The following is a 23,256-nucleotide window of genomic DNA, read 5'->3' as shown; positions in this document are numbered from 1 at the left end:
CTATTAGTGTATGTCACCAATAAAAATCAGTAGGCAGAGGATATATTCAATGGCCTTTCCTCATTAGGAGATGCCCACCAGCAGGCCTCAGGGCAGATCAAAAGGTCTGGTCTGAATATCGCCTTCAGGAATAAAGATTTTTTTTTCTTTAAAATCAACTCCAATCCTCATGTTTCACTGCGTGAGGCATGCAGAAGTAAAACTGTGTGAGGCTTAACAGACAGAGTGTCCTCTGGGTCTGAGTTTGGCTGTTTGTCTTCCTGCCTTTCAGAGGTGTAGTCTTTATGGTCTACAAAGCTATCTCCAACTGCTGAAATAATAATTTGCACTTTTTATTGTTCAGATGGGTACAAAATAAAGAAAAATACAAAAACTAACATGTGGGATTCAGATGCTTTTTTAATGGGGAAAAAGGGCTCAATGGAAGGCTGATTAGTTTGATGCGAGCCTTATGCTTCCTATCGATTTTCCTAAAAAGTCTGTCTAATGGCTCATGACCAGTAGACACAAACACAAAAGTGACCAAGTGAGCAAACCAATCAGTAAACAGTGAAAAAAGCCCCTGTTTGCGATAAGGATAAGGATATACACATAAAGACAGACATGAGGATAACCCAGGTCTGATAGTGCCGTTGTATCGCATAACCGTACTCAAGACCACACACTTTTAAATAAAATGTCTTTTTATTGGAAAACTTTAGTCCTGTGATATGCTGAGCTGTTAAAAAGTAGAATAATATGATACAATATTTTAGATGTATCATGCAGTCCTAAGTGTTGCTTTAACCTTCCTGGAAAACTGAGCTGAATAAGAGCCTTCTCAAGAGAACGCTTACTGTAGAACTGCCTGGATTAACTGCACTTTCAGTATGTAGTAAGGCTATGTGAATGTTTGTGTGTGTGTGTGTGTGTGTGTGTGTGTGTGTGTGTGTGTGTGTGTGTGTGTGTGTGTGTGTGGCAGGCCATGTGTAAGGCAGCCGAAAGTGGTCGGAGCCAAATTGCTTTATCGTTTGTGGATGAATTGAATAAAGTCATATCTGGCTTTTTGGAATGTTACCACAGGGTTCAGGAAAATTGGTTAGTGGAGCAATCTCGCTGAAATTTCCAAGATCCTGTTACACACTCACAAGGCACTCAGTGAGGACGGTTACAGAAAAATACCTGATGGGTTTGGACAAAGGCAACTTCACTCAAAATCTTCATCATCTTTTAACCAAAAACATAGCTCAAGAGTCCAAGTCAAGACAATTTGAAGAAAAAAAAATGCTGGCTAGTGTGTGAAACACCAGTGGTACAGATAGGAAAGTTTATTTTGTTTTGTTCAGTAGATCACTGAGGGGTAAGATTCATTAAGATTCCAATATTGTTCTTTATTATTGATAATAAAAGGCACAAGTGTGTACAAAGAAGAAAAAATTGCCGCTTGTGACATTCATTCATCACTAACTGTGGCTGGAGGATAAGATAATGGTGCTTACAAAAGGGGAAAACACACTCTATAACTTAAATCTCATCACTTTTCTGCAAGATGTTGTCTTTCAAGATGTTACCTTTGTAAATATATGATACATTTTCAGTCTTTAAATTCTGGGGATTGGCGATTTGTCTAGATTGTACCCTGCCTCTCACCCTATGGCGGCTGGGATAGGCTGACTCACATGATCCTAAATTGGATGTACTCAGATGAAATTCTGGGGCAGTTATTGGTGAATTCCACAATTTATATCAAAGCATTTTGAATTTATCACTATTTTAATTTAGAGCTCTGACTGAGCTCTTCTTTGTGCATTATAGTCAAGCTAAAATGAGAGCAGCTGAATATATTATCATTAAATTGAACATTTTTAAAACTATTTTCACATAATTCTAAACATCAGACTCTCCTGTTGTGAAGCTGTATTAGCACACACAGTCACCAGCGACTTCATTAGAACTACCTGTTAAACTGTTTATTAATGCAAACATCTAATTAGCCAATTGCATGCCAGCAATTCAATGCTGGTATGTAGAACTGGTGAAGACCACCTGCTTAAGTTCAAATTGAGCATTTGAGTGGCAAAGGAACTCATATAAATACTTTAGTGTAGTTTGTTGTGATAGAGAGGTATTATCTTGGCATACTTTGGGCCGCTTTGCGCCAAATGAGCATCATTTAAACACCACAGTCTACCTGAGTTGCTGACCACGTCCTTCCCCTTATAGCCACATCAATCCTTAATCTGATGGCTGCTTCCACCATGTCACAAAGTTCAGATCATGTCTTTTCACTTGTGTCTCATGTGCAGTGGTTGTGCGAGTGAATACAATACAGTGAATTTTGGAACCATCAGTATAGAGTTTTTGATGTGTTTGAGGAATATGGGTAAGTTCAAATCTAGTCACAGATTAAGGTGATCAAATGTAGCATACTCCAATTCTAGGTTCTAGAAGACCCATCGGTATTATGAAACATAGTAAGAGGAACAGACGAGTAAGTGGAAGGTGCCATTCAGGTGCAGTAGGCTTATTCACAAGGTGGTGCTCAGCCAGAGAGACTCATTGGCGACATAATTGGAAGTTCAATAACTCCTTAATGGTTTTTTTGCACATGCCACAGTATGTTTCTGTGTTTTAAAGAAAAGCTGAAGCAAATACATTTCCAGACAGTCAAATGATTTGTGATAGATGAAAAGCCGATTACCTTGATCTGGATTTTTTTTTTTGTCCCCCACAGGGATGTCATAAGATTTTATTATAACTGAAGTGTAAATGAAGTGCATCTTGATATATTGCTTTATATATATTGTATGAACTGAAATTAGAGCATTTTGTCAGGAGGCACAAACCTGTAAGTGCCTGGATTGTGTTGACATTCTGGTATTTCTTATTTCTATATTGCTGTGTTTGAGTCTAATTGTTCCCTTTGTCCCTGAAGCACTAATCCTAGTTAATTATTTTAAATTAATGTTTCCTTTTTTAGATAATGTGACCTGTATTCCTGGTCCTTCTGCATTTCTTCAGGGCTTCCCAGTAGCAACCTGAGCTGACTAAGCGCAGAGATGCGTGGGATGGCACTTGTCTTTTTAGTGGAATGATGTGCAGTGATATTTGGGTAGGATAACTTATGATGAGTGGAGAAGTCAATACTTTTCCAACCTCTGGCTCCTCCTGTTGTTTATCAGAACTGCTTGTATGCTGCATACCCTGACTACTACTTTTGCTTAAATGAAATCTATAACTATTTTCCTAGGTAGTAGTTTTTAGACTATACTAGCAAATTAAATGTACATGGGGTGACTAAGATTGTCATGGTCCTGGGTCGGTGACCCAGTGTTTTTGGTTATGTACTTTTGATGGTTTTGTATTTTCTAGGGTTTAGTGGTGTTCCCTCTGGTTGGTGTCTTCCCTGCTTGTGCATTCCCTTAGCGTAGTAGGTCTCTGTGTTTAGTCCGCGTCTCTGAGTCTGTGTCATTACGTGTATGTGTTTCCTGTTTTACTTTGAAGGGCTGTGTCTTATGCCAGCGTGTTGTGTTTACGTTTCCCCTGCCTCGTCAGTTGTCATGTATTCCAGGTGTGTTCCCCTCCTGTTTCCCATCCCCTAATTCCTGCCGTGTGTATTTATAGGGTGTGTTACCTCGTCCTCATGCTGGTTCGTCTGTGTTGTTTCCCCTCGGTCTCCCCGTATGTATTTCCTCGGACCTCCCTGCCTCTTCGTTTCTGGTTTGTTTTGTTAGTTTTACCCAGTTTAGGTTTTCCTGTTTCACCTTCACCCACGCCATTGCTGTTTGTATTTTCTTTTGTTAAATAAACACTCATCTGCACCAGAGCTGCCGCATTTTGGGTCCTATCTCCAATTTCACACGTCTGCCACACCGGACGTGACAAAGATCCCAAAATCAAACTGCTAAGAGGCCCAAAGGGTTCTCTCTTACCTTTGTCACTTTCAATTGTTTTTTTTATTTTATTATTTTATTTTATTCATGAACATTTCTATCACAAAGTGGCGATCAACACATCAGTTTGTCATGTCCTTAATTATGGTGCAAAAGTTTAGACAATAGTGAAGAAAGCATGTGCATGCTGCATCTGTTTGCCCTCGGGTATGTAGTTGTGTATATTTGTGTGTGGATGTGTGTGTTCATCTTTGCAACGTGGGGCAATTTGATAAATGGCACCAAAGTAGAATAGACTGGTGTTCAGATGGCTTCAGCCTTGTAAAGATGTGACAAATGACGGAGCAGAAAGTATTGATTCCAATCTCTCTGGTGCAGTGTTTCACTGTGAAGGCTGCGCACTCGCAGACACACACATACTCACACTATACATACAAACATGGCTGGGAAGAAGCACAAGGACGGTGCACATGCAATGAAAGGATTATGTGTGCATCTGTGTGTGCATATGTGTGTATGAAAGTATGTCTGTGTGGGAATTAAAGGACACGGATATCAAAAAAGACTGTACGTGTTTGTGTGCTGGTGACATAAATAATGTGCTGTACCTTGTTGGTTTGTGCTAGCTGTGGTCGTCGAGCATGTGTAAGTGTGTGTGTGTCTTTTTTTGACCATATGTGTGTTTCTATTGTTAGTTGTTAGTGTTTGGATGCCAGCAGGAGTCCCTGGTCACACACATTAAAGTCTCATCTCACTGTGTTTTAAACCAGCTGTGTTTCTCCACGCTGTCAAGAACATTCAGTGGCCTGGTTGATATCTCTGAGTGTGTGTGCATGTGTGTCAGCTGTGTGTCAGGGTCATGGACGTGTGCATGCCATTTTAGCATGATCACATAAGGGGGCAGAGGTCAAAAACAGCTAACCAGAAGTAGAGAGGAAGGGGAGGTAAGGAGCTCATCAGAGGGAAGGGAAGACCAGGAAATAATAAAACAGTAGGGAAGAGGAGGATAGCTGGTCATATTTCCTCAACAGACAGATAGCATTCTTGGAAGGGCAGGAATGGAGACCCAGTGTCCCCTTTTTTGTCTGTTACGTGAAGTCACACATTAATTATTCAATCAACAGTGTCCTGTGGTTGACTTAAAAACAACCTCCTAGCCTTTCACTTGCCACAAAGAGTCCCCAGAGTCACAGTCGGTGGATTGTTGCTTTGGTGCAGCAGTGGTATGGATATGTGGCTAGATAGCTGTGTTAAAGCTTAGTAGTTATTAAAAATGTATAGCCAACAAAATGCCAAAGAACATATGCAACATTACAGGAAACAGGCACCTCTCTGTTACTGCAAAGCACACTGCAACCCTGAATTTGAGATTTGCCATTTCAGCAAAAGCAGATGTGCTGTACAAGTAGAGTGATGTGATAGTGATCTTGAGTACTTTCTATTGGAAGCACTTCAAGTATTGTTGGATCAGAAGAAACCAAGTCAAAATACCTAGAGCTGGAAAATTAAGCTTCCACTTTATTATCCTAATATGGCCACTTTTACTTCCAAACCAACACAGGCTGAAATGCCGAACCTGAAGCTTTAAACACAGTCACAGGTTTTGCATCAATGTTTCATTTGCAATCAGTGGAAGACACAAGAAGTCATTTATTTAGGGGCGATCGTGGCTCAAGAGTTGGGAGTTCGCCTGGTAATCGGAAGGTTGCCGGTTTGAACCCTGGCTTGGACAATCTCGGTCGTTGTGTCCTTGGCCAAGACACTTCACCCATTACCTACTGGCCCTGTGGCGCCAGTGTCCGGCAGCCTCGCCTCTGTCAGTGCGCCCCAGGGTGGCTGTGGCTACAATGTATCTTGCCATCACCAGTGTGTGAATGGGTGGATGACTGGTTGTGTAAAGCGCTTTGGGGTACTTACACTGAAAAAATGGGAATTGGCAGGCTTTTGAATTTGCACAAATGAATTTAGTTAATGCTACACAAGCCTTTCATGTTTCTCTTATTTACATGACTACTCATGTAAGACTACTCATTTTTCTTGCATTGATTTAAAGTGACTAAATTAAAATACTAAAACCACTGTAATCATGTTTGACCACAACCGGAAATGATGCAATATATTCAAAGACAACAACTAAATATGATTGGATAATAAGACCTAGAGTCTTATCCAATAAGACAACAACATAATTTAAGGAGAGCGCAATTGACCGCCAGATTCTGGAAAACTGTTTAGCGGCATGCAACCTTTGGCACTGAGTCAGGCATACTAAGAAGGTAAGTAATTTAAATACATTTGTTTTAGTTGGGTACGTTTTCACAGAATTGTTGTAGTGCATGCTATATGAAAAGTAATCTGTAATGTATCTACATGTTGTTTTTTCAGTGCTAGCTAAAGTTGGTATTAGCTTTGTGGCTAAAACTGAAAAATAGTATCAAATTGCAGCTGTTGTCGGTCAGATATGGAATTTATGCATGTGACAGAGAGCACTGACGTTTTTGATGGCTTAGCAAGTTAAAACATCACTGAGAGAGCGCAATAGTGTTTGTGTTACTCGTGCTAGTTATGGCTACAGTGGCTAATTAGTCCGGCTGTAACCGTCAGAGTTTAAGAAGCTGGGAGCCCCACAGTGCCATACCCTAATTCTTGCTGCTGACACGCACTCAAGTTATAATAAGGATCCTGCCACCTTAGACGTGGGTTTAAGAACCTGTGCCCATAAATGCCAAATCATTTCTCCATTTAGTCATTGTTTTAGGTGAAGTGTCACTTATTTGACTATTCTATTGGTCAAGCCCAAATAATACAGCAGATATCTACAAGGAGATAAGTTTGTTCAACAGAGTATGTCTTATTAAGTGATGTATTGTGAATTTTCCGACATCGTCCTAACAAAAATTAGGACCCCCCCCCCCTTTTTTTTTTTTCTACTTTGTGTAGAACATATGTGAGCTGCTTCTCAAAACATTATGTATAAATAAGAGAAAGATTGGTACTTTAAAGAAACCATTGATGCTCTTCTGAACTGGAATAAATACCTTTTTTCAATTAAAATTAATGTTTTTTGTGATGGTGGAATTTTTACCTTTATTATTACAGAAGTCAAAACATCAGATGATGATAGCTTACCATCTAAACTCCCCATCTCTTGGCAATTCTGAATTAGAGGGCTCAGCTGTATCGGCCTTTCTTGTGGATTTAAAGAGTTAAAGACTTAAAGAGGAGATAGCTTAAGTCATTAGGTACATATTCCCTGACATTCTAGATGTTGACCTTGGACAGTGTGTGACATAAAGAGTATAACTTATAGAAAGGGAATGGCACTGGCCCAAAGGGCAGCAGGTGGATTGTCAGAACACTGAAAAACCATATCTGCATTGTACCACAGCATATTCTACATTGTGAGAGAGCTTGGTGGCTGGTACAGAGAGCACGACAGAGCTTTTGAGCTCAGCCCAGTATCATCAAGAATATTCACTCTCATTTCACTCTGTGAACTCCTTGATACTTATCCATTGGTTGACTATGAGATTGGATCAGTCCACATTGTGACTTTAAAAAGGCATATAGAAATAAAAGGTGTTCATATAAGTGTAATAGGTTCAGTCGCATGTATTTCCTTAAATAAATTCTTATTTTTTTTATGTCTGATCTTTATAACTTTGACTATTGGGTATGGATAGCTTTATGAAAACTAAACTGAAATGATTCTTTCTGAATATGTAATTCTTTTTTGCCTACAGAGTCCTATGGTCCTAAAGACTGTTTTGGCTGACGGAACCTGTCGAAGGCTCACTCTCTAATGGAGCGCCTGAATCAACTGAGGATCTCATCGTTGAAGTCAAGAGACAGTGTTGTCTTCAGGGCAGTTTCAGACTTCAGTTTATGGATTCCTTGTTTGGGAATGAGTTTCTTAACCTCACCTCAGTTTCAGAAGTTGCAGACAAAGGGACTCTTAAAGCTATTGACATGCCAAAGCCCACCACATGGACATAAAAAAGAGTAACAGAGTTGGTGAAACTCAAGATGGAAAAGACTTTTTCATACAGAAGACATGAAGATGTTCGTGATGCACCAATGGTGGAGGCTTTCATGGCGAGATGGCCTGATCTATGTGATTTCCATGAGGTAAGGTTTGCCTCATACACGGTGTTCTTGTGGTATTAGCCTAAAATGGTTAAGGCACAGTTGTTATTTGACAGCCCATTTCTTCAGCATGAGTGATTGTGGCCTTCTTCCAGGTATTAAACCTTTGAAGCTCATTCCTCTGTGCTCATGTTTTCAGATCAACGCTGAGTTTAAGAGAATTGCCACCATCCCCCCTCAAACAAAGTTCGTGGCTCAGCTGGCTCTCCACTTGGACAACCTGGTGAAGTTGGTCAACAGAAGAGGAGAGCTTGGACTAATACTGAAAAGAATTGTGGCATAAATGGATAATGTAAGTGATAAAGCCTGAATTTCAAATGTTTTCCCATGATAAATTCTCGCATGTTGTATTTTTACATCTGCTTGTTTTTTAACTTTCACTTATTATTAATTGCCAGTAAACCTATTATTAATTTGTGTGCCTTTACTTTAAAAACATTCATGTAAAGTACACTATTAAAACTTAAATGAAGGACAAGGGCTGAATGAAGATGCTAATTACATACATTTCATTTCAGTGTGAAGATGTTGATGCTGCGTCTGTCAAGGGAGTGTGTATCTACATGGGTGAAGACCCTGGCATGCTTATCCGGGAGTATGTGGTATGTACTTGTGGGTTTTTTTTGGGGGGGGTTTTTTCAGACTTTCCACAGTGTGTCATATTACTTACTTGGCATGAAATGACTAACATGGCTTCTTTTTTACAGTGCATGGAAGAACGTGCCATCAGTGAGACTGTTGAAGACACCACTGTTCGAATTTATCTTCTTAAAGAGCAAGCTTCAGCAGATGAACAAGAGTTGTCCTCGCAGGCATCAGGGTGGCGAAGAATTTGGATAATGTAGCATTTGCTGTGATAATGCTATTTGGACTCATGTATGCATTAAACCTTGCCTACCCTGCTGACCTTCGCTACAACTTTGACGTTTTCCAGAAGGTTTTCATGGAACTGGATGGAGCTAAACTCTCTAAAGTTCTTGCTTTCAAAAACCATCTGTTTCATTGAGAAGTCAAAGACTGCACTTCTGCAATTCTTTGCAGTTTTTCATTTTGTGTTCAGTAACGTTATACTGCTTATGTTTTTATTGCTTTCCCCTCATGTGACTGCAATGCATGATGATTTTTCCTTTTGGTATCATGTTGTAAGAAATTTTTACTGATGATTTTTAGCAATATGTTCTAAGTCAACCTTAATGTCCTGCTTACATGTTTAAAATGAAGATTAAAATTCATGTAGGTGTTTGGTATTAGTTATGTAACAATGTCATTTAAGGCTCAACTTAGTTGAAATCTTGTACAGATAAATACTTGTACAGAAGCTGAAACTGTTGTCAAATAATACACAAGTTATATTTGTGTAAATATGTTTATTCATAAAAGCGTGTTGCTTTTTTTCAGGTAGTCTTAATTTAGTTTACATTTTCAATTGTGTAATTAATACAAATGTTATATGTAAGAGATGACAGGATCATCTATAAGCACTTTCTTTTATTTGCTGCTAAGGTCAGTTTTTTGTGATATATTTGCAAATATATTCTCAAACTAACTTTTTCTTTTAGTTATTTCTGCAGGCTATCTTTAAAAATGTGTTAACAAGTTTATATGGATGTGATTTTGGACTTGTTCATGGCAGAATTGCTGCTTTCACTGCTGTTACAGTTTAATAAAGGTGAATTGTTCAGTAGCACTCAGTCTTTGCCTTTTTTGTCAATAATGATCAGTTAATATTTCAATTGAAAAAATTAAGTAGGATTTAAAGCCATAAGTTGTGTTGCAGGAACATAATTGCAATGTGTTTACATTACATAATATCATTGCGTACCACTGGCAAATAAAAATAAGTTGGTGTTAAACATTAAAATATATTGACATTATGCAATACATTGATATTATGATAACAGATACATATATATATATAGTACATCAAACATGAATTTTTCAAGTAATCTGATGTAAATAAAATACTTTGATTTGACAAGCATTAATTACTTGAGGGAAAGTGGAAAATTAAGTCAATCATACTTATTCATATTATGTGGGACCGATGTACACAATAAAATCAAGTAAATTGAAAGAACTTCCCTACACTTTTCAGTGTAGGGACTAGAAAAGCGCTATACAAATGCAGGCCATTTACCATTTAAATAAAGGGAAGTAATGACTGGATTTTACAGATTTTTCACTGCCTGCCAGTTAAACAGAGAGCAAATAACTTTAAATCTTATTTTTTAAAAATAATCATCACATTTTATTGACTCTGGGTAAGGATGATTATATTGTATCACTGTTCATGATTGCGTAAATACATAAAATTGGAAAATTCGAAAATATTCAACAAACAGAGACTCAAGCAAAGAAAAACAAAAGAGCTTTTGCATTATGGTCGATCGTTTTAGGCTGTCTTGTTCCGGCAGTTCACAGACTATTTTAAGGGTTGTAGCAATTTATGCATGCAGCATTGATTTAGCGAGACAGATAGAGATAGATAGATAGATCAAAACAGTCTTACAGCAGTTTGTGAAGCAGTCACGAAATGTCATCTATTGATTTGTGTTCAGGGACACAAAATCCTTTTTTTTTTCAGTGACTGCCACAAAGTCTCAGGGCAGTTTGTGAAATACTCTCAAAATTACATATTTTGTGTATATAACATTTTCATTTGCTATTTATTTTTACATTTTCACTTGCCGCCTAGTTTGGTTTAAGCAAAAATTTACTTTCTTTGGTTTACAATTACCGTTGCCTGTTCATTTAGAAGTTGGGCTGACTGCAGTGCTTTAGATGTTTTTGTTTGTTTGTTAAATGTGGAACTATATGCCATCTCAGCTAAGAAATGTGACACCCCTTACTTTCTCAGCAGTGATCTCCATGCTTAATTTCACCTCATTGTTGCCAAATTTGACTTGTAGTTGCACTTTAGCAACTTGGAAAAAAATGTTTGACATTTTGCTATGAAAATTAAAAATGCAGTGATATATTTTAAAACATGTACAAAAATGCACAGAAATATATGTAAAGCAAAAACTAAATCCTAGCAAACTTTCAAAACTCAATATTTAGTTCAACCAACTAGTTTATTCTTCATCACAGCCTTAACTTTTTTTGTACTTTCTTGAAGTACTCTTCAGGAATAGCTCTCTGCTTCATGAAGGACTTTTAAAGCTCTTCTTTGGATGTTGTCTTTTTTGTTCCATTGTCTCTCAAGATGATCCCAGACTGCTTTAATAATGTTGAAATCTGGGCTCTGGGGAGGTTAGTCCCTGACTGATCGTGTTGCATTGCGTATTTTTTCTATCCAGGTATGCTTTCACTGCACTGATCGTGTGTTTGGGGATCACTGAAATGCTAAAATGGAGATTTAAACCTTGAAGGATTTAAACATTTACTGATGCACATCTCTCCTCCCACCATATTGACAGATGAAAAAATCTAATTTGGTCTAATGGATCACTTTATAAGACCTGTTACCTGTTACCATTCATTTTCAGTCCAGTTCTTGTGTTGGCATACGTCAACCTTTTCTTCCTGTGCCCCTCCTTAAAAATGGCTTCCTGGCAGCCAACCTTCTTATAAAACCATTCTAACCAAGCTCCAGCAAACAGTAGATTAGATCAACTAAGGAGCTTGATGGATCTCGAAGAACTATTGCTCGAGACCACTTTAAAAAATTACAAGAAAGTCTATTTCCATCTATTTATGCCTGAAACCATATGAAAACAGTATTTGTTGAGTGCTAACACTTGTACATACACAAACGCACACTAACACAATCATTACTGTCAGTCAGGGGGGAGAGCATTCAGCAGGGGGTCAGTGCAGAGGTCAAAGGCATTCAGAGGACCAAACACCACCCTCCTCCTCCTCCTTCTCCTCCTCACCTCCTCCACCCCTGCAGCAACGCCTCCATCATCCTCCCTTACTCCCAATCAAGCCCTTCACACTTACCTCTCCCCTTCCAGTCTAAGATGTGTGTGTGCGGCACCCAGACATCATCTCCCTGATACGCCTGCTCCTGAAGCTGCTGTAAGGGAGCATTACTTCCGACCTCTGACCTGGGGAGAATTGACTCTTCACCAGGCCTTGCAGGGTCGCTCACCCCTGACCCTTGAGGGCATCTAGTCAAAGCCAGCCAATCACAATTCTCTTTGATTCACTTTCTGACCCTCTGCTCTGGGCGGAAAAGGTTGGGCTCGTAAGCATGGGGGGAGCTGGCCATAAAAAGCATACCACCCTGCTGTGATGGAGCATATGTTGTAGCGTCTGCCTATCATGGCAGATATGTAGGGTTTCTGTCAGAGCAAGCGTCAGCTCCAGCATGTGCATGTACGCCTGTGTGTACTAAACAGGATCATAATGTACTAAGTAGTATGAGCTGAAAGTACATTTAGAGGACAGGCTGCTGGACTAACCACAGCTTTGTCTAGTATTAGAAATGCAGCAAAAGTCCAATATTTGTATATATTTCAGGCAGAACCATAGAGTACATTCGGGTAAGGATGAATATCCATGTCCTTTAGCCTCCTGCTGCTCTGGTGAGGTCTTGGACAATGAAGTTTACTGGAAAGTGATGGAGAATTCTTACGGTCATGACCATTGGTGTAATCTAATGACTGTTCTCTCACAGCAAGGAGGAGGAGGATGGGAGATAGTAAAGGCCATGGAAGTAGTGGACAGGAGGGAAGTAGATGATGGGGGGATGGTCAGGAGGGATGGAAGATGCTGTTTAAAAGCAAGGTGGGGGTCTGTCCTCAGGACTGGCCGTCTGGTGTTGACCTCTATTCAATCAAATCAGATAAGCAGCTCTCAGTCAGTCAAAAGCACTGTCTTTGTCATGTGCCACCAGAAGCATAATTCAGATTCAGATTCATTCCGGTGTGTTTTTGTGTTTATAATATTTAAATTATTCTCTACTTTTTAAGTGAGATACTTTTGATCTGCTTCTGCTGCTTAAGTCAAATTGCCAAGAATGCAATAAAATAAATATGAAATTGTAGTCAAGATTTTCTGTGTCAAGATTTTGTTATTATATATTTGTTTATTTTAATCATTTGTAACGTATGGTGCATGTGTCTGTGTGGTTAGCCTGCTGACCTCCAAGGATTTATGGGATGCAAGTGTGAAAGCTTTGTCACTGAGATATATCTTCAGGACCCATTGTGTTAATGCAGTGTGTGTTTGTGTTGGGTTGGCCTCGCTCCCTCTTCCTTATTCTGTGTGTGTGTGTGTGTGTGTGTGTGTGTGTGTGTGTGTGTGTGTGTGTGTGTGTGTGTGTGTGTGTGTGTGTGTGTGTGTGTGTGTGTGTGTGTGTGACAGGGACTAATTCCATTAGTGGTCTAGTGCTACGGGAGATGAGCAGGGATTGACAGAGCTGCAGTCGTAATGAATTGGCTCTGGCAGCATCACTCAGCCTATAAGTTCGCTCTCTTTCTCTCCTCCCATTCCTCCCTTCCTCCCCCACTTCTCTCTCTCTTAGTAACACTTTCATTCCGCTGCCTCTCAATAAACACACCCTTGTTAGGGCCTTGCTCCCTAATCACAGCTCTTCATTACAGCCACATTCGCTTAAATAGCTGGTTTCATTACAGCTGCTGTGTGTGCAAAACCCCATCCTGCATTTGCCAATTTCCTCTTTGTATGAGTCCCAGGCCACACTCAAAATCCACTAATTATTCCATAGTCATACCGTATTTATATAAGGGAATTGTAAAAGAGATTTTACCTTTAAAGATTTTTTTGCCATTTGACTAAAGTTTGTCACGTTGATTACATAATCATAGGTGTTGCCCAAAAGTTTGTGATTGGCCTCAATCACATAGGTCAAAACTGGCTAGGGGAAAATGAGTATTCTCTGGCCATTTGCAAGTGATTGCTTGCAATTACTGTGAAATCAAAAGCCCCAGTTGGTCCTTTTATTGGTATTTTATTGAGCAAAAGGACGAGAAGCACAGTGATAATGTAAACTACATCCAGAACAGAAATAACTCCATTATTCTTCTAACACACCTTCAGCTCTTCACAAGCACCTGCACAGACAGCATGCTAACGCTAAGCTTGCCAAGAACCCAGAGTGATGTTAAAGCCGCGTGAATGCCGACCCGAGCCCAGCAGGCAGACCCTAAACTTAAACAGGTAACAAACGGATGAGCAGTCAGGCTGCAGCCTCTTCTCTGTGGGACTATAGATTCGGGTTTATGTTGTTAACTGGTGACTATGAGACAATGCAGTTCACATAATTTTATGAAGAAACACAAAAAGAAATGTAATGAGTAGTATAACTAATTACTATCTCCTGGGGTTAATTAAGTACCCTACTGCACTACACTACAGAAAATTGGTCTGTGTAAAATGTGTAATACATTACTTTTTTGAGTAATGACCTCAGCACTTATGATAAAAATGGTAGATGGACTGGTTCTTAAATAGTGTTTTTTACTTTGTCTGAGCACTCAAAGCACTTTATGCAACTTGCCTCATTCACACCAGTACTTTTCCCTGTGCTTTTTCTGTGTAAGTGCCTTCTATCTAACGTTCACACACATTCATACTCTGATTGATGCATCAGAGAGCAACTTGGGGTTAGTATCCTGCCCAAATCCGCCAAACCACCAACCTTCCGATTAGAAGATGACCTGCTCTACCTTCTCCATCATAACAAATAAAGGAAATACCTCCAACATCCACAAACATTTGACCACACAGTGTGCAATGAATTTGCAAGAATGTTACATCTTTGAAATGTTGCTTAGCGATGGTGGTGAGAAGCCAATACTAATCTCAAGAGAATCGATGACGGAATCTGAACCACTAAATTCCAATATTACTAAATGCAATTTTCCTTATACAACATAGTATTTTATTTTATTTTATATAATACGTTATTCTATTTTATCTTATTTTATTCTATTCTATTCTATTCTATTCTATTGTTTTGAATCATCTCTTAGTTCTAGACTGTTTTTCACCACTCTGCATTTAATCTTTTGTTAGTATTAATCTCTGGCTCTCTACCAAAGCATTCTTAGTCCTTCCTCCTCGCACGCCAACCACTCATGATAGCTCCAAGAGCCTGGTTCTGCTGGATTTTTTTCTTCAAACACTTGCCGAGCATTCATTAAGCAATGCTCCCACTGTGAAAAGGAGACCATAACATTTAAAGTAAGAGATGTGCCTTTTGAAACATGCTGCCTTGAAGGCAGATGGTTTATGTTGCCTGTTTGGTTCACACATTGTTGAGTTTTTCTGCTGCTCAGTATTTAGTTACCAAGTTACCAAGCATGTAAACTATGGGAAACTGCAGCAATCTGCTAGCAACCAAGCTAATCCCCTGTAGGGTTTTGGTGCAGCATCCTCCTCGTGACTGATTCTAGCCAGCAACAGCCAAGAAGCTCCAGCAACCACTTTCCAACAAGTCAAGGAAAAGTGCATTTTTTTAGATCCTGTCCTCTCTGGCAGATTTTGCAATCAGAATTATGATCTGAAATCACTGTCGTGCCAAACACACTTTGCTTTTCCAAGGTCAGCTCCATAAATTCTCTACAGGCTCCTCTTGTTCAGGGTTTATCTGTTCATGTCTTCATTTGTATTCGTGTTATCTAAAGTTATTACATTGTATGTGGTCTACAGTATGACCATGTATAAGGCAAGACAGGCAGGAGAGGGGAAGAGGAGGTGGGTATATTATAAGGACAGAGTAAATGTTTGTGTGTGTGTGTGTGTGTGTGTGTGTGTGTGTGTGTGTGTGTGTGTGTGTGTGTGTGTGTGTGTGTGTGTGTGTGTGTATGAGTGTGAGAGAGAGAAAGAGAAAGAGAAAGAGAAAGAGAAAGAGAAAGAGAGTGTTGTGAGTCAGTGTGTATGTGTCTTTGTCACAAAATGTATGTGAAAGTGATAGGAGGTTAGGAAGCCTCAATAACACCCCCCAGGAGCCAGAGACAGGCAGAGAAGGATTCAGGAGAACCAGGCTATTCGCAGCCTCCCAAGAGTACCTTTGATATCTGTGCACCCATCCCAGCAGGAGAAGGAGAAGGAGGGAGGCCCTAGATGGGGAGCCCACAACCAACGGGTGGAAGTCCCAGAGAACCAGAGGCAACGGGCAGCCGATTCTGTAGAGGCCAGGCGCTGTGGTGTCAGCCTCCCTGGGATCCAGGCGCCCCAAAGTACCCTCAGATGACAATTCAGTGCCTTTATCAAAACTCAAATATGTCTTAGAAGAATTATTTGTTTCATCCCCCCTGGCAGAATCAATGCCATGCTGCATTAAAAGTGGCCCAATACCTTTCTAATAAATCATGATATTTTTTTCTTAGAGTTATCACTCGCCTGTATATCTGAGTTCTAGCTCACCTTCCTATCCCAACCAAAACAACACCAACATCACTAACCCCGAGCTTTCCAAATTCCTCACATGAATAATGCATTGTACAGTTGCTCTTGTTTGAAGTTATTCAGCAGAGAGATGGACAGAGTACTGAAAGCCTCCAGGTAACATCACTGACCTTTAAGTGGAGAAAGTAACTGCTCCTGTAGTGGGGGAACCCTACTGGTTGTTACAGAGCCAGCCAACCCAGTGACAAAGGAAACCAAGGTGACGGGGGGCTCTGAAAGGGCACACAATGTCGATACAGGAGGAGGAGTGGTCTTCTGGACCCCCACCAGCATAAAGAAGATGAACACACTTGGGTTCTGCAGGTCTTTATCTGAAAGTCTTGAATTGTTGCCCTTTGTGTGCTTTGTGCTGTGATTGAATGTGATCCCATGTCCTGATCACCAGGTCTGAATGAACTTCACGCCTGATGACACTTGACACAGATGGTACTTTTCTTTTGGCAAAGTGTCTTGTGCCATCCAGGGAGTATACAGAGTAATTGGTGAGATTGTTTAGCTGGCTAACCACACAGACACAAATGCAGATGAAAGGAACCAGTGAATCCCGCATCCCATTCAAGCCTCCTAAATCAACATCTATCGTGTCCAATAGGACAGATGTTGGTTAAAGGCGCTTTCTTACTCTTTCCTATTCAATTTTCATTAGTAAATGGTGTTTCCTAATAGCAGAGGAAACATGGATGTTCAAACTTCCATATTTTAATGTATTATATTAACTGTTTGTCCATATGTATATAGTATATTGCTTTTGTCACTCAGTTTAGTGAGTGCAGGTTTCAAATTTAATTATGTAACACTATGGACCCTAATATGACATGCACATATAAGAGAGAATAAACCAACTTTTCTTCTATGCTACAACTTAAACTAGCAGTAGAGTGTATTGGACTGTGCAGGGTTTAAATGCACAGGATATATGCACTTTTATCAGTGAAGTTAAATTGAATCAGTTCAGGTACTTCGTGCATTATTTTTTAGAGAATACACAAAAAACACATTAATGCGTTCTATATTTTTTGAAAATACAGGTTGTTCTTCTTTTTCTCTGTCAGTGCTTTTGACTGGACCCATCCTCTGTTACTTCTTGATGTTAGCCTTTCTTCTGATCTTGTCATTTATTCTTTTATAAGGACATTGATTCTGTAGGTCATGTCTGCTGACCAGTTCCCTCCCCCCCTCGGAGAACTCTTTCATGTTCGCAGCAGTAAACTGACGTCTTCTCTGGCCACCAGCAGTCAGCTTCCATAATGCATACATCACAGAAGCATGCACATTCACATAGAAACACATATAGGTGCAAATAGTGAAGTCACAGGTGCTCTCTTGCAGTATAAACATAAAGACAAACACAACTTCAGTATTTTAATACACCTCGACATTCCGACACATCCCAGAGACTTTTCTGCTTTCTATGGTACAAATTCATTGTGGTTGTTGTGTACATATTATCCAGTTCCAAGTGATTCTCTTTGGACCTAATCATAACAAGCTGTACGGCTTCAGAATTATACAACTTTGCAGGCCATCTCTTTTATTTTGCTTTTTACATTGATTATCCAGAGTATGTGTTGCCTTTTACGTAATGTATGTATGTACTTTGCTTTCAGCTCATCATTAATGCTTTCCTGAAGGCACTTCTAAGATGAGGGTTATATTCAGTTACGCATGTGGAAAGTTGTAGCTGCAATGTGTAGCAATCATTAGATCTTTGAAGTCTGCTTGAAATCTTACTGAAGGACATGAGCATAGTTGGTGCATTTTAGTATAATGTCTTTGTAGATAAAACATGCTTAGAAAATTCAGAGGCACATGGATATTTGCACAGAGCTAACCACCTCAGGGGAAAATATACTCTTGGGAACATTAATTATACCATGCCTTTTAAGGGTTTCAGAAAGTCAAATGTGAATTCTCTCCATTTAAAGTTGAATTGCATGAGTAGATGCACTGATATGATGGCACCTCTGTAATTAATTGTACGCCATAATAGTTAGCTAATGGTTCGATTAGCTAACAGTATATTTTTGTAAAACAATGTTCATTAATAATAACTAATTATGGTATTTCTTCCACTATTTGTTCAAAGGTAATTCATTGCATAATTATCTCCTTACATTTGTATTTATTCTTTGCTGCACTCCTGTGCTAAGCTGATAATGTGTCCCTACTGATGGGGAATTCAAGGAAACAGTCCAGTGTGTAACTGGCATTCATTCTGCTATTAATTTAGTATATAATCTACTGTTTGCTGCTTATGCTCCTGCAGCAGAAATATTCTGCAGGGTGTCGAATACATTTAATTGCAAAAGCCCTTTTTAGCTGTTATTGTGAAACAGTCACAGGAAGTGTGATCTATATTAATGAGTTGTCGGTTCAAATTCACCATCTGACTGAGGCCTTTCTGTGGGGAGTTTACATGTTTTCCCACTGTCTCTATGGTTTCTCCCTGGGAACTCTGGCTTCCTCCCACAGTCCAAACACATGATGCTTGTAGGGTTGCGCTAATTGGTGATTCTAAATTGATCATATGTGTGAATGTGAGTGTGAATGGTTGTCTGTCTCTCTATGCTGAACCTGTGATAGACTGGCAGCCTGGGTGTACGCTGGCTCTTGCCCTGTGGCAGCTGGGATACACTCCAGCACCCCTGCGACCCTGAATTGGTATGTGGGAGAAAACATGGATGGATGGACTTTAAAATTATTCATGTAAAACAGCGAGAAGGATTGAATAAGAAGACTAGCCACTACCCACATCCTTAATTTCTATATGATATTCTAATGCTGAAACACCATTTATCAAAAGCTGAGGTATTACAAAGCAGAGGTGAGGTAAAACCAGAAAGTCAATGGCAAATACACTTTTCCTTTGACTAGTGATTTTTTTTTTTTTTTGCCCATAGCAATACATAAATTTTTCCAGGGGTGTTTTGTATTGCTCTCTATGCACTTCGGGTGTCTAATAAAAGTGATGATTTATGCAAATTATTTGCGGGCTTGGATGCTAAACTTTACTTGCATTTTCATGTACATCCTCTGCTATGACGTGAAGCACCAAGAGTCCAGGAAGTAAGAGCAGTGGGAGAGACTCTTCCTGGACATTGTATCACTGTGCACTAATTGTCTCTTTAACTATACTTTCCGGTGGTGGAGCAGGTGTAGAGAAGGGAGCCTCGAAGCTGATGGTCTTCCAGCAGGTCCATATATGAAGTACCTTGTTAAGCTAAGGTGGTCGATAGTGTCGGCAGTGTTTGTGTGTCCTCATTAGCTGCAGGATGTCCCTCAGTAGGCGAGGGGAGGTAAGGAGGCCCTCATCGATGATGAGGTTGTGAATGTGTGTGTGAGCATTTGTGTGTGTGAACCATCACATTGATCGATCCCACTCATAATCTCCCATGACCCCCTAGGCAGCAAGAATTACACCAGTGGGCAGTGTGTTTGGTGTGTGTTTGTGTGGCTGAGCGAGTAGGGGGTGGGGGTCTCCATAATTACAGCAGATGGAGATAGTATCTGAGGGACCTATGCACAAGGGAAGCTGAGTGAGGGCAAGTGGATTAACTCAAGAGAAAGAAGATGAGTGAAGATGGTTCTCGTGTACTCAACTCTCCTCTGCAGCTAGACAACATGCTCCTTTCAAAAAGACTGGTCCATATGAATCCTTTAAATCCAATATCATTGGACCATTAGTGTATAAAACATCAGCAGCTTTGTTCTATCAACAGTGCAGTTTTTGATGTGATACAGGAAAGCGTCGACTGGAGCTATAATGTTTTGGGAGAATTTGCCAGCTGGACTGCACTATGATGTTGTTTTGAGCTTATCCTGTTTTCCTTGCTTCGGGACTTTGCTGATATGTAGTCATCAAATGTGGTAATGCATGCACTACAGGACAAAATATACTAAGAGCAGCTGATGTAAACAGCATTCAACATATAGGTTTTGGAATTAAATTAAATAACACCTCATTCTCATCATTCCAGTCTGAGAACAAACAGGGGATCTTTTTCACAAATGCTGAAAATTATATTTACACAATTTTTTTAACAAGGCGTGATCAAATTGTTCCACCCTTAAAATGCAGGTGTAGTAAATTTTGGAACATATCTCATTCGTCTCCTTGTGCATCTCTGCACCACATCCAGCTCTCCGGCTGTCATAAGATTCCTCATTTTTTGCACTTGCATCCACAATCTTTCCATGGGCCTCAAATTTGTGCAGAGAAAAATTAAAAATTTTGTGTCAAACTAACCTAAAAAAAAAAAATCAAGCTTATCAGTGATGATAACAGCTAGGTCTCCTACTATGACCAAGAAGACAGTGGCAGAGCCTGCAGAGTCAAGGACCAACAAATGAGCATGTTTTTCTCTTATTTTCTTTTCTTTTAAATATTCCAGGATTTGGCATTGTGACTTTGCCCCCCAGGGTCTCACTTTCAACATGGAGATCTACAGAAACATCTGTGGCCATCTAAGGAAGAAAATTCAGCAAAAAAACAACAAAAGCCTCAATGTGCAGAATGCGCTCCCACATACTGTGTTTTGAAAATGGGGGACTTTAATTTTTAGCCACATTAACATGATCTTTACTCACCACCCACCTAACATTCAAGCTGTGGTACGCTTGATTTAGATTTATGGTTGTGCGCGTGTGTCCGTATTTGCCTACAAACAGCTTTGCAGACTGACGGCTTCATGCTGTAGCTGTTTGCTCTCTCGTCTCTGCTCTTTGTGAGCGCTGCCTCGCAAACAAATCTGTGGGCAAGTCTTGATTGTGCTGCTGTTGATCTTTCACTCAGCCACAGAAAAGAGCCAAGTTCTAACACACAAAAACATGCAGTGAAATGAGCTTTAAAAACAACAAGAACTGCCAACTGCAGCCACTGTCCGTCCTTTTCGTGCTGTTCTTTTTAATCATTCATGTTTTTTCCCCATCCTGTCCACTTTTCAGTTAATTGGTATTTGACCTACGCACAGAATCGTCCACTCTAAGCTGCCTGTTGGGGTTTTTGTGAGTTTTTTTATACATTCAAGCATATTTGTATGGGTTGCATACCCCTCTAGGTTCTGCGTAGGCGAAAATCTACACTAATGAACACACGCTCACTACTATAAATCCCTCATCAGTCCCAGAGAGCTGTGTGGGTCAAAACAACAATAATTACAATCCAAAACCTTTCACCTATGGTGTAGGAGCATCAAGTGTGCTGCACTGCACCATCTCTGGTTTTAGGGGCTTACTTAAATTAATCACATGACAATCACACCAAGAATAATGCATAGAACAAAAAATAAATTTAATTATGCTTTTTCAGATTCACAGCATTAACAACAGCAAATTATAATTTTCAGGCAAGAGAAATCAAATCACTATTCTTATGAAAGAGACAGAAAAAAGGTTCAAGCTCACAAAGTTGGCTTTATTATGGTTCATTTTTTATGAGACAGGCGCAACATCTTCTCTTCTCGTTCAGTCCTTCAGCCCTAACTGTTAATTTTCTTGGGGAGGAAAGAGGTTGGAGTTATATGAAGGCTGTCATATGAATCGGCTGATACATCAAACACGATGACCTTACCCCTGGTGACAGTCAGGACAGGACAGTGTGTGGGTATCATAGTGTGTTTTTGTGTTGGTGTGAATGTTCATATGCGCGTCCTGATTTTTTAGATTATTTGGCTTGTTTTCCTGCATCACAGGTCATCGTCTTCCTTTTCTGGGCTAGCACATTACGTACAGGGAATATGCAAATCAGGATGCATGAAACGGTAAGCGAAACGAAGAAGGTGTGGATGCACTAAGGGATCTCCTCAGGTATAGGATTACATAGGCTCAAGATTATTATTGATTTGCTCATAGAGCTGTCAGTCTCTGCTCAGCTACCGTTTGCAGGGTGACTGACAGGGACGGGGTTGGGTGGCCCACAGCCAACCAGGAGGAACCACTCTGCTGGATGGGCAGGAAAGATGGAGGGAGATTGAGAGAAGGATAACACAGAGGGATAAGGGTAATTGATGATTGTTTCAGCAACGGAGAGGGAGGAGGGAGAGCAGAACAGGGAGCAAGAGAAACCTACACAGAGAAAGAGAGTGAGGCTGATGAATAGGAGATGGAAGAGAAATGACTGAGGGCAGAGAAAGGTAGGTGATGAGAGAGACAAACTGGGAGAATTTGGTCTGCAAAGAGGAACGAGCACTACAAATATTTTCTAGAATTTTTAACTTAACAGTGAGGAAATGTATGTTTTGTGAAGGTTGAGACTTTTTTAGGGCTAAAGTTATGATGACATTCAACATATTTTAATAGTTAAAAGTGGGCCAACAGATGCATTTTGTCACTATATGTGTTTTTATACGTTAAAAAAAACATATGTACACCGATTAGTTACTTCAATTTGTCTAGCATCCTCACTCCTCAGTCTCTCCCACTGCTCTTAGCATTCTCACAAGCTCTCCATAGTATGTAGGATCTCTATAGTTTGTTGCTCAAAAGGTGTTACCAGATGTAGCTGCTGCTGTGGATCCAGGATTTGTTGGAAGCTTTCACATCAAATCTTCATAAAAGAAGGCATCAAATAAAAATAAGAACATGTTAGGCACAATACCCAAGAGAATATCACAAACTCATCAGTGAATCAGTTCAATTCAGAAAATAATCAATTCCTTCAATGCATGGTGTGGAGAGGTGTTGACTATCAGACTGCTTTTGTTTTTAGTTTTGATTGTGCTGTTGAGCCCCATGAAAATCAGACAGTGTGAACACTACTCAAGCCAGCCTTAATAAGCAGTGCTGGGCAAAGGCCTTTTACACAGCAGTCAAAGCTGCTTTTTCACGTCTCTTCACAGTACACGATGGTTACAAAGCA

General features: G+C 39.9%; 1 pseudogene across 1 annotated transcript; it reads left to right on the top strand.

Annotated features, from left to right (window-relative positions):
- Positions 1-7,993: 7,993 nt before the first annotated feature.
- On the top strand, positions 7,994-9,702 carry LOC146525991 (uncharacterized; annotated as a pseudogene). Its single transcript, XR_014874595.1, has 3 exons — positions 7,994-8,310; positions 8,537-8,620; positions 8,726-9,702. The product of XR_014874595.1 is annotated as an uncharacterized LOC146525991 (transcript).
- Positions 9,703-23,256: the final 13,554 nt, after the last annotated feature.

Source organism: Neolamprologus multifasciatus, chromosome 1 (genome assembly GCF_963576455.1).
Source record: "Neolamprologus multifasciatus chromosome 1, fNeoMul1.2, whole genome shotgun sequence".
In the NCBI taxonomy this organism is placed as follows: Eukaryota; Metazoa; Chordata; class Actinopteri; order Cichliformes; family Cichlidae; genus Neolamprologus; species Neolamprologus multifasciatus.
Note: the sequence above shows the minus strand (reverse complement) of the source record. Positions and strands in the feature narration are given on the sequence as shown.